This window comes from Mus caroli, chromosome 6, assembly GCF_900094665.2.
Source record: "Mus caroli chromosome 6, CAROLI_EIJ_v1.1, whole genome shotgun sequence".
NCBI classification, from domain to species: Eukaryota; Metazoa; Chordata; class Mammalia; order Rodentia; family Muridae; genus Mus; species Mus caroli.
In genome coordinates this window covers 140167052-140181313 of record NC_034575.1, presented here as the reverse complement: position 1 = coordinate 140181313, position 14262 = coordinate 140167052, and the positions used below count along the sequence as shown (strand labels likewise).

The window sequence follows — 14262 nt, the reverse complement described above, 5'->3', positions numbered from 1 at the left end:
TGTCCTTGCATTTGGATTCAAAAATCTGGATGTGTTTTACTTTGGATGAGTATGAGGTGTCCTTCCCTATCTCTTTTGATTGCTTTTGCCTGAAAGGCTATTTTATTAGATCTAGAATGGTTATTACAGTTGTTTCTTGAGTAAATTTGCTTAGAAAATCTTTCCCCAGCCCTTTACTCTGTGGTTGGTCATGTTTATCTTTGTTTTAGAGGTGTGTTTCTTGCATTCAGCAGAATGATGGATCCTATTTACGAATCCATTCTGTTAGCCTGTGTTTTTTTTATTGGGGAATTGAGTCCATTGGTATTGAGAGATATCGATGACCAATGTTCCTGTTATTTTGATGTTAGTGGTGTGTGTGTGTGTGTGTGTGTTTGAAAGAGAGAAAGAGAGAGAGAGAGAGAGAGAGAGAGAGAGAGAGAGAGAGAGAGAGAGAGAGAGAGAGAGAAAGAGAGTTTGTCTTCTTTCGGTTTTGCTATGAAATTATTAATTTCTTGTGTTTGTTGGGTATAGTTACATTCCTTATGTTGGAGTTTTTCTTGTAGTATCCCCTTTAGGACAGGATAGGTGAAAAAAATATTGCTTAAATTTGGTTTTGTCATGGGATATCTTGGTTCTCCGTCTATGGTGACTGAAAGTTTTGTTGGGCATAGTAATCTGGGCTCACATCTGTGCTCTTGTAGGGTCTGCAAGACATCTGTCCAGGCTGTTCTGTCCTATAAGTTTCTGTTGAGAAGTGAGGTGTAATTCGGATAGGTCTGTCTTTATATGTTACTTGTCCATTTTTTCTTGCAGCTTTTAAAATTCTTTCTTTGTTTTGCACATCTGGTGCTTTGATTAGTATTTTGTAGGAGGATTTTATTTTCTGATCCAATATTTTTGGTATTCTGTAAGATTCTTGTACATTTATTTATAGCCATCTCTTTCTTTAGGTTTGAGGAATTTTCTTCTGTGATTTTTGTTGAAGATATTTTCTGGGCCTTTAATCTGGAAATCCCCATCTTCTATTTCTCTTATGCTTAAGTTTGGTCTTTTCACAGTGTCCCAAATTTCCTGGATGTTTTGTGTTTGAAACTTTTTAGATTTGGCATACTCATTGGCCTATACATCAATTTCTTCTATTGTATGTTCTACACCTGAAGATCTCTCTTGCTTCTCTTGTGTTCTGATTATGATACCCTCATCTGTAATTCCTGTTCTTTTCCCTATGTTTTCTATTTTCAGGGCTGCCTCTGTGTGTGCTTTCTTTATTGCTTCTGTTTTAATTTTCAGGTCTTAAACAGTTTTATTCACTTCCTTTACCTGATTGATTGTATTTTCCTGTATTTCTTTATATTTATTGTTTCCTCTTTAAAAACCTCTACCTCTTTGATTGTATTTTCCTCTATTTCATTAAAGGACTTACTTATTTCCTCTTTTAAGGCCTCCTGTCATCTTCATGAGATAAGACTTAAGCTCATTGTCTTGCTCTTTAGGTGTGTTAGGATATCCAGGGCTCAGTGTAGTAGGGAGAGCTGGATTCTGATGGTGCCATATTGCCCTTGCTTTTGCCGATTGTTTTCTTGCATTGGCCTTCGTCCATCTAGTTATCTCTGGTGTTGGGTGGCCTGGTAGTCCCTGGTGGTAGTAGGCATCTAGAACTACAGGTAGAGCTGGTAATCCCTCATGGTAGCAGGCCTCTGGTTGCCTTGGGTGGCAGCAGGCCTCTGGTTGCCTTGGGTGGCAGCAGGCCTCTGGTTGCCTTGGGTGGCAGCAGGCCTCTGGTTGCCTTGGGTGGCAGCAGGCCTCTAGGGAAACAGGTCAAGCTGGTAGTCTTTGTTTTGGGTGGCAGCAAGCCTCCAGGGACACAGGCTGTGCTGTTTGTTCTGAGTGGCAGCAGGCCCCGAGAAAGCCAGGCTGACCTTTAACCCGGGAACTGGAGTGTAGATCTGGGATTGCAGCTAGAGGTATTGATTGGAATGTAGGGCATAGAGAGAATGGGGTGAACCTCTTGGCTGCTGGGTTTTGGGGGTCCATCACGCAGTTGACTGGGGTGTGGCTATTTCACTTGACTGTCCTAGGTGGCAGCAGACCTCCTGGGAGGCATGTTGAGCTGTAGCCTGGGGACTGAAGTGCTGAATTTAATTTCTTAAACTTTAAGTTTTTTATGATATTGGCTGTACCCTATCTTCTACATATTTTTATCATTGTGTGTTATTAATGAGATAGGGTTTGTATTTATTTTATCTTTTTAAATGAACCTTTTACAAAATATCTCCCTCCTTAGACACAATTTTCATACCTTTTATGTTATTATCCCCCTTTTTATTTAAAAAGCTAAAAGATTCTGTCCTTCTTAAAGATGTATTTGCTTCTTCAGAAGATTGTAAGTCATCCAGTCTACACAACAAGTTTCCCCATTTACTAACACACATACAATGCAATATTCCTTTATTTGGGGTTTCCATTTGAGACAGGACCTTGGTATGTAGTCTCAGTTGGCCAACAAACTTGCTGTGTAGCCCTGCCTGGCCTGAGAACTTGTATAGATCTGTCTGGTCTGGAACTTGTGGTGTCCCTCCTGCCTCTCAAGTTTTGAGATTATAGTTTAAGAGCTTTCACTGAATTTTACAAAACAATGTTTTAATATATTCAATGCAATTACAATTGTAAGATCAGAATTCGGTGGTCATATGTGTTTCTCCTTTCTTCAAATCCCCAGACATTCTCTTTGTTGGCTACTCCCTCATTTGTGAAGTGCCTCAAAGCAAGAGGCAACCATGCCATCTTTCAACCCATTTTGTTTTCTGTCATGGGAAAGACAAGTGACCTTGGATATAGGTCTATTCAAAGAGAAGGCATTATTTGTAATTAAAAAAAACGAGGGTAGCTGACTGAAACAAAGAAATGGGAAGAAAATGTTGTTTGTAACCAAGTGGCAGTTATCAGCAAATGAAGTTTCCAGATGGTGATAGCATTCTTTTGGCATTCATTCAGATTTGGCTGTGCTTTGGGGGCAAGTCAGTTTTGTCAGAGGATAATGAGTGATGACTAGTAGATGTAATAACCTGGAGTCCTAACGACTAAGAGCCCCTATCCAATGGGTTGCCATGGAGTTTTCTAGACTTTTCCTTGTAAAAAGCATTGATCAGTAAGTCCTTGGTGTATCTGCCCAAAGCACTCTGAATGCGCACAGGAGACGTCTGGTAAGATGGGGCAGAAAGCATGTAAGAGTCAGAGGATGGAGAGGAACATCATGCCATACTGTCACCTGTGCATGGCATGGCCATTGCACACACAGTCTCACAGCAACTCTGGTTACCTTTACAAGACCCGCACAAAATCATGCCATTAGAAATTCTAGCATGAACTGATTAGCGGTTCCCAGGCTCCCACCCCCACGTGAAGACTTTTGGTAGCTGGTGGCTCTGGGTCAGGGAGAGTCACTTTTCTTTACTAGTGTGGACACAGCTAGGTTCTCCATGCTTCAGTGGTGTCGTGCCCTGACACATGCATCTGGGCAGCCTTAAATAAAGACAAAAAGAGGACGTGAACTTGGGAAAGAAGTGTAATGGAGGATCCTGGAGGAGTTGGAGGGATAAATGAGGGATATCTTACATGTACCTATGGAATTAAAAAAATAAATTAGACAATACTTTTATTAGTTATTTGAGAGTTTCATGTTTTGAATCATATCCATCATCTTCTCTAACTCTTCCCAGATTCATCTCTACCATCTCTCCTCCTCTACTCATACAATTTGTTTCCTTTTTTTTTTCTTTTTTTCAAGACCAGTTAAAGCTATGCTCTACTCTAGTTTTAATTCCGTGATGGAGTTTTTGGGGTTGGTGTGGAAAAGTACAAAAACTTTGTAAAATAGCAGTAGGTTCTCTCCTAAGGCCTACAACCTGCCTCGCCATAGCTTCTTAGCCAAGTATGGGCTTCATCTTGTGGAGGGTAACTGAAATCCAATAAAAAGGTGGTTGACTATTCCTGTAATAGTCACGCTATGACTTCACCAGGGAGCTTATCTGGCTAGGCCAGTCAATACTGTAGCTTACAGAGTTCACAGCAGAGTGAGACTGGTGATTCTTTGCATCTCCCAGTAGTGTGCATTGTACCCTTAACACTATGAAAGATAAAGGCAGTACAAAGGGGCAAATTATTCATTTGCAGTATAATTCTATGTGTGAAAGACACTAAGAACTTCAACCCAAAACTCTTACAGCCGACAAAAATACTCTCTTAATGCTCACTGCAGTGCAAGCATCGTCTCCCCACAGACCTTCTCAGACCACCACAGCGTGCGGCCTCTGGCGGCTCATTTCTGCCACTTTGGTTTGTTTTGTAGTCCTGGTGGCTTCCACAGGCTATTTTCATAAATCCTTTCACTAAATCTTTGGGGGGACATTGACAGAAGCTGAAGAAGGGCAGGAATACAGCAGGAAGACGGCACCAGACAGGCACAGACCTACCCATTTTTGACAGATGTCATTTTTTTTTTTTGAGATAGGTCAGAGCTTTCTCTGTAGGACAGGCTGACATTGAGTTGACAGCGACATGCTTGCTTCTGAATCCCAAGTGCTGGGATTAAAGGCACACATGCTAGCACGGCCCAGCCAGGGCAGAGGCAATTTGGTTATTTCTTTTGAAGAGAGATGGCATATGTGAATGCATAACATGCCATAACATTTTCTGGAGAAAGAAAAGTAAGAAAGGAGGGAGAATACATTTGTAGCATCCACTTGGTAAATACATTTAAAAGCCACGAGGCGTGGATGCATGTGCATTTGTTTGCACAAGGACACTTAGGCAAATCAACTGGCACACTTTTCCAGTCTCCCTTGGTCTCAGATGTCACCAGCTTCACACATCAACTGCTGTGCGTGAGATTTCTCGTTATTTCAGTTCTTTCATTATTTCCAGAAAAACAGAGCCACAGATGTCTGCACAGCATCAAGCTCCATGGGTAAACTGACCTCTACTTCCAGAGTGGGAGGCTGGCTGATCTCTCTGGTCACCTCACCCAGAGGGTGACTTGCAAGTTCCTGAGTGCTTCTGTGCACGGGCCAGCCTAGGAACCTACTGCATATTTTAATCCTCTCACTAACTCAGGAGGTGTCTGCTGTCATGATTAACATCTCTGCAGAGAAAGAAACTGGGTAGTAGAGACAGACTCTGATGGTCCCAAGATCCCGCACGCACGTGGTAAGCGCATGGTGAGGGGGAGGTGGGGAGATCATGAATTCAGTGACAGCCTTAGCTACACAATGGCCTCAAGGTCAGAACTTGTCTCAAAAAAAAAATGAAAATAGAAGTCAGGACTGGATAAAAGTAGGCTCAGTAGTTGAGAAAGCCTGCTACACAGCCTTAAGGGTCAGAGTTTGGACCTCAGCCCCTACTAACAAGCCATCGTCCCACTGACTTCTGTAATTCTAGCTCTGATGTAGGCAGAGACAGAGATCACTAGGGCTGGCAGGTTTTCAGCTAGGCCTAGAAATGTAAACTTCAGGTTCAGAGACAGGCACTGCTTCGAAGGGATGGTGGAGAGTGACAGAGAAGGACACTGTTGCCCTCTTCTGGCCCTGGTGCACAGGGGTGAGCATGCATCCCTCCTCAGCAGCATGTGACTTCACACACGCACATGAGCATTTGTGTGTTCACACACACACATACACATACACACACTCACACAAGTGTGCACACACACATGTGCATGTGCCATGCATATGCACAACCAACACACAAATCTTAAGAAGTATTAAAAACACAGGCTAGTTAGCATGTCCAAAATGACTCACAGTCACTGTTGGAACTGGGATAAAACAAGGCTTCAAATGACCTAGAGCGTGTCACATTTCACTGATATGTGAACATCCACTCTTAGGCTATCCAAGTGACAGGCTATAAAGTGAGATTGGATCTTAGATTATCCCTCCCGCTATCCCATTCTCTTCCTCCAAATAGGCTTTTTACACTGGAGGGAAAGGAAAAACTCCATAGGAAGGAACTTGGCTGAAGGACTTGGTTGCTGTCCTTCAGCCTCCCTAGGAGAAGAGTAAGGTGAGGGCCCCTTATGGGACTAATAAAGGCCTGGGGAAGCTTGGGACTGAATGTCAGGGGTTAGTGATTAGCAAGTCAGAAAGGAGCATAATAGCTCTTCCCAGCATGTGCAGGCTGAGCTAGAGAGGGGAAATTCAAGGCCAGACAGACCTGGGAGACCAGACAAGCAGTCCAGAGGCAAGAGACTGGCAGACAACATGAAACACACACAGCTATCTGGGAGGACCAAGACATTATGGGTGTGGCAAGGGAGTGGAACGAGCCTGTACCTCAAGGCCTGTGTACCTCTATGGTATAAAGAGACAGGGAGAATTATGGCAGGCAGGGATAGGGTCACCAGCAATGTACCCCAGGAAGATTATCAAGCTAGGCAGAGTCCAAAGTTCTGGGGAAAGCATTTTATTTGTTAATATAAGAATAGAAATTCTGTAATAAATATCATCTGATAAATGATATCTCCAAATGAATAAATATTAATACAAAACCAAAACAATCTGCTATATTATTTTCATTTCATCCTAAATTCCCTAGGGTGTGGCTATCTCATGGCTAGACATGGCTCTAGTCCAATCTTCCTAGAAAAATCACGGATCTGCTACTCTGCGAGCTCTGGTTCTCTCCCGTGTTAAATCGTGTTCACAAGCATCAGCAGCATCCTGGAAAGCAAGTGCCTGCCTGCATCCACTGACCCCTTCCATTTATTCCTGTCAAGCTTTCCTGAGCCACTCCAGCTACACTGAACTATAAGCACTTGTTTAATATACATCCTTTTCATTGTATTAGAACTATTTTCTTTATTTGTGTCAATGTATGTCATGTGTGTGGACTTCCAAGGAAAAGGACATTAGATCCGCAGACCTGTAGTCACAGGAGTTTCTGAGCTGCCCAATGTGGATGCTGAGAACCAAACTTGGTTCCCCTGAAAGAGCAACATACACTTAACCACTAAGAGAATGAAAATGAGGACGTGATCATTTCTAGGAATGGCCAAAGAGAAGGTTTGATTGTATATATATGGCAGAGAATAATCAGGGACATCTGGAAGGGTCCAGACTGATCAGGGCCATGAAAGATGGGGGCAAGAGGAGAAGAAAGTGTGTGTGTGTGTGTGTATGGGGGGGTGGGGCAAAGAGAAGTGAAAAGAGAAGCTGTGGACCAAAGGGCCAATGGGGTGCATAGCTGAAATGGCTGAATTGAATAGGAATCAGAGAAGCTGGGGGGAGGAAGGCAGAACCCAGCCCCTGGATTAGAGACATTTAAGATAGGGGGTCGGGTAAGAAGTGCTGGGAGGAGCAATAGATGCTCAGAGAGACTGTCCTGGCTTTCTTTGACTAAACACTAAGCAACAGCATCTCTCTGGTTTTCCCAATTCTTCTTTTTATGCGTTCATTCTACTTTTGGGTGGGCATAACCCTGTCCATGTGAGTGTGGGTGTGTTTTGTGGATAGGCCTGGTGCTGTTTGTATTTGATGCTAATTCCCTTCTTCTGGGAGGGGCTGCAGACAAGGAGTGAGTCACATACTCAGGTGACTTCTTGTGAACCAATCCCCTAATGAGTAAAGGAGCCAATCGCTGGGTGAGTAAGTGGGACTTCCAGGTTGGACAGAGGAAGAGAGGAAGCAGGAGAGAGTTAAGTCTTTTTGGACGGGGATAGCATGAGGACAAGATGTAGCTACGAGTGTCTCTCGGTTTCAATGGAGGATCCATCAGGATTCGCCACTGGACGATTTAGATTTAATAAGGCTTACAAGATTAGGATTTTAGTTGCTGCACCCAGTGATTGAGTTACTGTCATTTCTAAACTAAGTTTGTGTTGAGTTTTCCTTCATGTGGCAGCTTGTCCCGGTTCAAGAAAGAAAGGTACAGTGGCAAAGCGTGGTTTGCCTGATGTGCACCACAAAGGTTGTGAGAGATTTGAAGCACAGGGTTGGTGTGGTAACGACCTGCCAGTGGGAACTTACAGGGATAGGTGGAGACATTTTGGGAGCTCCGGGCCAGAGAGTCTCCATGAGATAAGAACAGGTCTGCCATTGCCTGCCAGTGCATGGCCAGCCAGGCCTCCAGGGCAGAGGCACAAGCGTGTTCCCTCAACAGGTGTGTATTCTTATGGAGACCAGAAGTCAGTTTTAAGTGTCACACAGGCACCATCCACCTCCGGGTTTTGAGACAGGGTCATGAACTGGCCTGAAGATTGTCAAGTAGGCTAGGATGACTAGACTGGAAGTTCCAGGGATCTGCCTGACTCCACATTTCAAGTGTCCAGCTTTTAAATGTGGGTTCTAGAGATTAAAGCCAGATCTCAGGTTGTGGGCACTGAGGATGGGAGAAGGGTTGGTGGGTAAGTCTATTTTAAGCTAGGCAGTTAAATGTTCTCTCTGTCTCTATCTCTGTCTCTCCCTCTCCCTCTACTTCTCCCTCTCCTGCTCTTCCGTTCCTCCTTCTTTCCTTCCTTCATTCGTGTGTGTGTGTGTGTGTATGTTTGTGCATGTGCTTTTATCTCCAGCAGTAAGTTTCTATTTCTCTAGTTAGTGAGTCTGTCTTTATTGGCCACACCATAAAGAATAGAAAAAATTAGGAGACCAACTCTTACCCCAGACAATCAATAATTCCAGAGACAGAAACATTATCTCTAGTAGAAAACGGGATACATAGATACTTTTAGAACAATGGACAAGAGAGAGAAGGTTACACACCAAGTAGGACATCCTAACCCCCAACCCAACCCCTAAATACCTTAAAGTTGGTATTGCACACCCTTTGGAGCCTCCCTTTCTATATGAGAAGCCTGCAAGGCTTGCCTATAAACACAGTGGTGCTGTCTTTTAATTCTTTAACTCATGGAAACGCAGAAGCCAGCTGGCAGGGATATCATGCCTACCTACACCTCTGTGATGGATCAGTCTTCCCCCAGGCCCTCCGTGCACATCTAAATTCATGAAGTGGGCAATTGTAAAAGTACATGAGGCTTGCTAAAGGCTTCTTAATGAGAAGAGAAAAAAAAATCCGAGGGCCAGTAACAGGAAGCAACATCTGAGGGAGCTTTCTCTGGTCTTTTGACAAGATGTTTCAATTGGAGCCAAGGTCACTGAGGAGTTAACTGCTTGAAACCAAATAAATCAGGAGGGAGGGGCCTCAGGCTCCAAGTGGCTAATCTTGGAATCTGTTTTCAAGATTATAACCTGTTTTATGCAACCTTCAAAACCAAAGAAACTTTAACAAAAGATTAGAAGTTATATAAACAAAGATCTCTTTATTCACCCGCCTGCTTTTCCAAGGGACAGAAGGCTCTGTCTACACTCTGCAGGGTGTCTCTCCTGCCAGCCTCTCAGAACTTTACTTATGAAAGCATCCATGAGCTTATACACCAGCAGCAACTGTCAGTGGGATTGGTGAGGAATGCTCAGGTAAAAGTCGCTCATTTCCTCTGCTGGTTGTGGGTCCAATCCGGCAATTTTTGCTTGGGAAAACAAGAGGCAGATTTCATTATAAGTTATAAATTTAAGATTCTTTGAGTTTTCTAATATTGGCTCTTTAAATTCTTGATAGCAACAGCAACTAGATTTAATACTGGATTTATTCTGTGCAATGGCAAAAAATGATTGTTTATTCCTCCACAAAGTTTGGTGTGCCTGGAGTTTTTAAGTGTGTAGTTACAAGTGGTTTGGTGAATTAGAAAAGAGTCTAACTGGAGTCTCAGGAGTGTTGTTGTTTGCTTTTTGCTTTGTCAATGGCCTGGAAGGCCTCTCTTTCTTTGTTTAGGTCCCCTGTGTCAGCCTTTCCATTTCCCATAAGCCTTGCATTCTCCATAGGTTCTTTCTTTTTTCTTTTTTCATTTCTAGATTTATTTATTTTATGTATATAGGTACACTGTAGCTGTCCTCAGACACACCAGAAGAGGGTATCAGATCCCATTACAGATGGTTGTGAGCCACCATATGGTTGCTGGGAATTGAACTCAGGAGCTCTGGAAGAGCAGCCGGTGCTGAGCCATCTCTCCTGCCCTCTCCATAGGTTCTTATCTCCCACCCTCCAGATCCCAATGGAAAGCCCTCAACATTCATACTGTCCACACACTGCCCCCTCTACTCTTCATGAGCATTCATGCTAAAATTAAAAAGAAAAACATTACTTAAAGACAAACAAACAAACAAACAAACAAACAATAACGCATAGTCAGTTGTTGCTTATCTTCATATTTTTTCTGTATTCACAAACAACATACAAGAATGTTTGTCATTGCATGTGTGTGTCATTGCATGTGTGTGTCATTGCATGTGTGTGTCATTGCTTGTGTGTGTCTTTGCATGTGTGTCATTGCATGTAACCATAGACATAGATCCTCTTTCATTCTGACTTTTAAGACCATCTGATAGTTGGGGTTTGTTGCTATCTTCATTTAAGTTTTGTGGAAAACTTACTGTGTCAGTGTACATATATAAATCGTGCTTGGTCTGTAGGTGACAGCAGGTGGGTCTCCCAAAGTGAAATCACACAGGCCTGGTGTCCTGCTGTTCACAGACCCACCACTCCACACCCTGCCACTGGGTATCGGGGAGCTCTTGATTGCCTTCATTTACTGCCTGAAGCCAGGGCGTAGATTGTTTTGGGTGAATTGTCTCTGCACCTACCCCTGTGAAAACCCACTTTGGTTATTTCCCTTTTATAGGAGCTATATTTGGCCTCACATTAGAGTCACAAACTGCTTTCTTTCCATTCTTTGGATACTTCCCCATGCCACCATTTTCCCTCTATTTGTGATGTTTTTAAGCCTGGGGATTATCGGATTATTATGAAGTAGACCCACACTTTCCCACTATGCTTTTTATTGTTTGATTTTTGCTGCTTTTGTGTCCCCTTTAAAAATATCTTTTTAAAGATTTTTTTCCCTCAGATTAATAATTCCCAACTTTGCAAGTTTAGAATTTCTTTTTTAAAACCCGCCAGTCTTTTGTCCTTTGAATTTTTGAGCCTGACACTGGGCATGGCTGTTTCTCGTCTGTTTTTGCCAGAGGGATTCTAGACATATGATCAAAGCCATCATTAATGCTTCAGGTTTCCTGTTGAGCTATTCATACATATTACACTACCATTGTCCTGGTTCTCATTGGATTCAGCTTTGTGCCAGCAGCCTGCTCGTCTGTTTGTGCTCAAAGCATACTGTTTTAATTGGATCAGGGCCATGATTTTGGATCTCATGTGGCCGTGCCTACTATCTTTTTTTTTTTAAATATATATTTTTATTTTCACAGGCAAGTCTGACATGTTTATTCTTTGACTTAACTTTTAAAGTTATTTCAGCTTATTTTTAAAGATTGTATTAATTTTTTCATTTATTTATCTGTGTGGGTTTGTGTGAGTGTATATGTGTGGTAGGTACATGTAGCACATGTATGTATGTGTAGAGAATTAGTTCTCTCTTCCCTGTGAAGGTTCCCAGGGATGGGACTTAGCTGTCTGTAAGTGCATTTACCTGCTGAGCCATCTTATCAGACCTAAACTTTGTGATTTAAAAGTATTTGTAATTTTGCTTTTTGCACACACATACACTCACACACACACACATACACGCACGCGCGCACACACACACATACACACTCACACACACACTCAAACACACACTCACACACACACACACACACTCACACACACACTCACTCACACTCACACACACACTCACACACACACTCACACCCATACATACACTCACACACACTCACTCACACACACACTCACACACACACTCACTCACACAATACACTCACACACACATACACACTCACTCACTCACACTCACAAACACATACACACACACATACACACACACATACACACACACTCACACACACATACACACACACACANCATACACACACACACACACACACACACACACACACACACACACACACACACACACACACACACACACACTTTGTTCTAATAGGCTATCAAAGCTGTTTTGTTTCCTAATCCTATTGTGGTTGTAGAACTGGCTTACTTCTCTCATGCATGCTCCAGAACTTAGTGTGGTTTCTACTGTGTTGTTTTATCTTTTCTCATTCCAAACACAGGATGAGTAGAGGATTTGCTATTTATTCCATGTGCTCTCTCAGTCCTTACATCCATTGACTACACAATGGACACAAAGCTGTCAGTCCAAGCACAGAAGGCACTAAGTGGTTATTAAGAGGAATAAAAATGGCACAAGATAATATGTTTCTGGATCAGTAACCCCACAGCAATCACTGACTGACTTTCCAATCAGTTAAGTAGCTTTGCAGAAGTTTCTGTTGTTTACCAAAGACCGAGAGCTCATTTTTAATTATTCTTGTTTTGTATGAAGATCTAGTTTATTATTATCATTCAATTATATGACTCCCCTTCTTAAAAATAAAACAAAAAACCATAGTTTTTCTAGCCCAAGGTAAGCCTTAATTCACTAAGTAGACCAGGCCAAGCTTGAACTTGCAGAAATCCTCCTATCTCTGACTCCCGAGTGACTGTAATTCCTGCACTTCTGCAAAGCTACTTAACATTCCTAAAATTCATATTTTGGGAGCTATATAAAACAGGCATTCTTATTGATTTATTTATTAAATTTAACTTTTTTCTCTTATTCACTTTACATCCACCTTCTGGTCACTTCTTCCCCCATACCCCCTATCCTCCTCAGAGCTGGTGGGGGCCCTCTTCGGTATCCCTCCCCCCCCACCCCCGGCACTTCAAGTCTCTGCGAGGCTAGGTGCTTCCTCTCTACCTCCTATCCTACTGAGGCCAGACAAGGCAGCCCAGTTAGTAGAATGTATCCCACATACAGGCAGCAGCTTTTGGAAAAGTCCCTGCTCCAGTTGGTCAGGACCCATATGAAGGTCAAGCTGCACATCTGCTACATATGAGCGGGGAGGCTTAGGTCCAGCCCATGTATGTTCTTTGGTTGGTGGTTCATACTCTGAGAGCCCCAAGGGTCCAGATTAGTTGACTTTGTCGGTCTTCCTGTGGAGTTCTTATCCCCTTTGGGGCCTGCAATCATTTCTCCTATTCTTCTGTAAGAGTCTCCAAGCTCCATTCACTGTTTGGCTATGGATGTCTGTATCTGTATGAGTCAGCTGCTGTGTGGAGCTTCTCAGAGGATAACATGCTCCTGCCGGTATGGTTCAGGAGTCTGGTAGAGGTGGAGGAGAGAGAGCAGGAGAATGGAGAGTATTCAATCATAAACAATGGAAACAGTTTTCCTAAGGTTTAGGGTGTTGCCACTTCAGTGGCTTTTGAGAACATTTGCCTTCCTTCTGCAAACATGGTTGTTATGCTTTTGAGAATGCAGTGAAGTCTTCTGTTGGGAAATTAACAACAAAACCAAAGTTTTTGGCCCCTAGTAACAGGACACTTACAGGAAGCCTGGCCTCATGGGATGTTCCCCGAGGAAGAGGCAGAGGGACTACTTTGATGAAAGGGAAGGAGAGAATGAACACTTAGTGGAGGTGAGAGGTAAGCCTTTCATCTGAAATGTGGGAGAAGAAATTATGCAAGAGGAGATTGGAAGGACAGACAAACAAGATGTCTAAACTGTGGGTCCACTTTTAGATTTCTTTTGTGTTATTGTTTAAAGGAAACTGACAATAAATTTCCTTAAAATTATTAATGCCTGAGCGAAAATGTTCTAAGTATACACACATCTTAGTCAGACCTTAGGGTTCTAGACTATCAGTGGGCTTACAAAGGAAGTGATCTAGAATGTGTTTTATGCGACTGACAAGATGGCTCACCTGGAAAAAGCATTTTGCCACCAATCTTGAGGATCTGAGTTTGATCCCTGGCACCTACATGGTGTAAGGAAAGAACTGATTCCTGTGAGTTATCTTAGACCTCTGTTTGGCAACAATTACTAATGAATGAATGAATGAATGAATGAATGAAGAATGAAAGTCCCTTGTGTTTCAAGAGATAGGGTTTTTTTAGTGAGAGAGTTGGGCTGTGTGTTTGCTTCCAGCTCCATGAGGCAGTGGTAGCTTTTCTTCTCCTGAACTTAAGCCCAGTAAGTATGACTTTGCGAAGTTTATTCTTCCATAGATACCTTTATAGAGGATGGGGTTTGGATTCTACATCTCCACAGTGGCTTATAATCATCTGTAACTCCAGTTCCAGGGGATCAATGCTCTCTTCTGGTCTTCATGGACACTGCATGCACTTGACTCACCAGACATGCATGCAGGAAAAAACTCA

General features: G+C 42.8%; 1 protein-coding gene across 1 annotated transcript in view; it reads left to right on the top strand.

Moving 5' to 3' along the window:
- The first annotated feature begins 9388 nt into the window (after nt 1-9388).
- The window catches only part of Slco1a2 (solute carrier organic anion transporter family member 1A2), an 82117-nt gene continuing 77243 nt past the window's right edge, over nt 9389-14262 (top strand). Inside the window, exon 1 of the mRNA XM_021164927.2 lies at nt 9389-9446. The gene's annotated coding sequence lies outside the window, so the exon portion shown is untranslated. The remainder of the gene's footprint in view (nt 9447-14262) is intronic.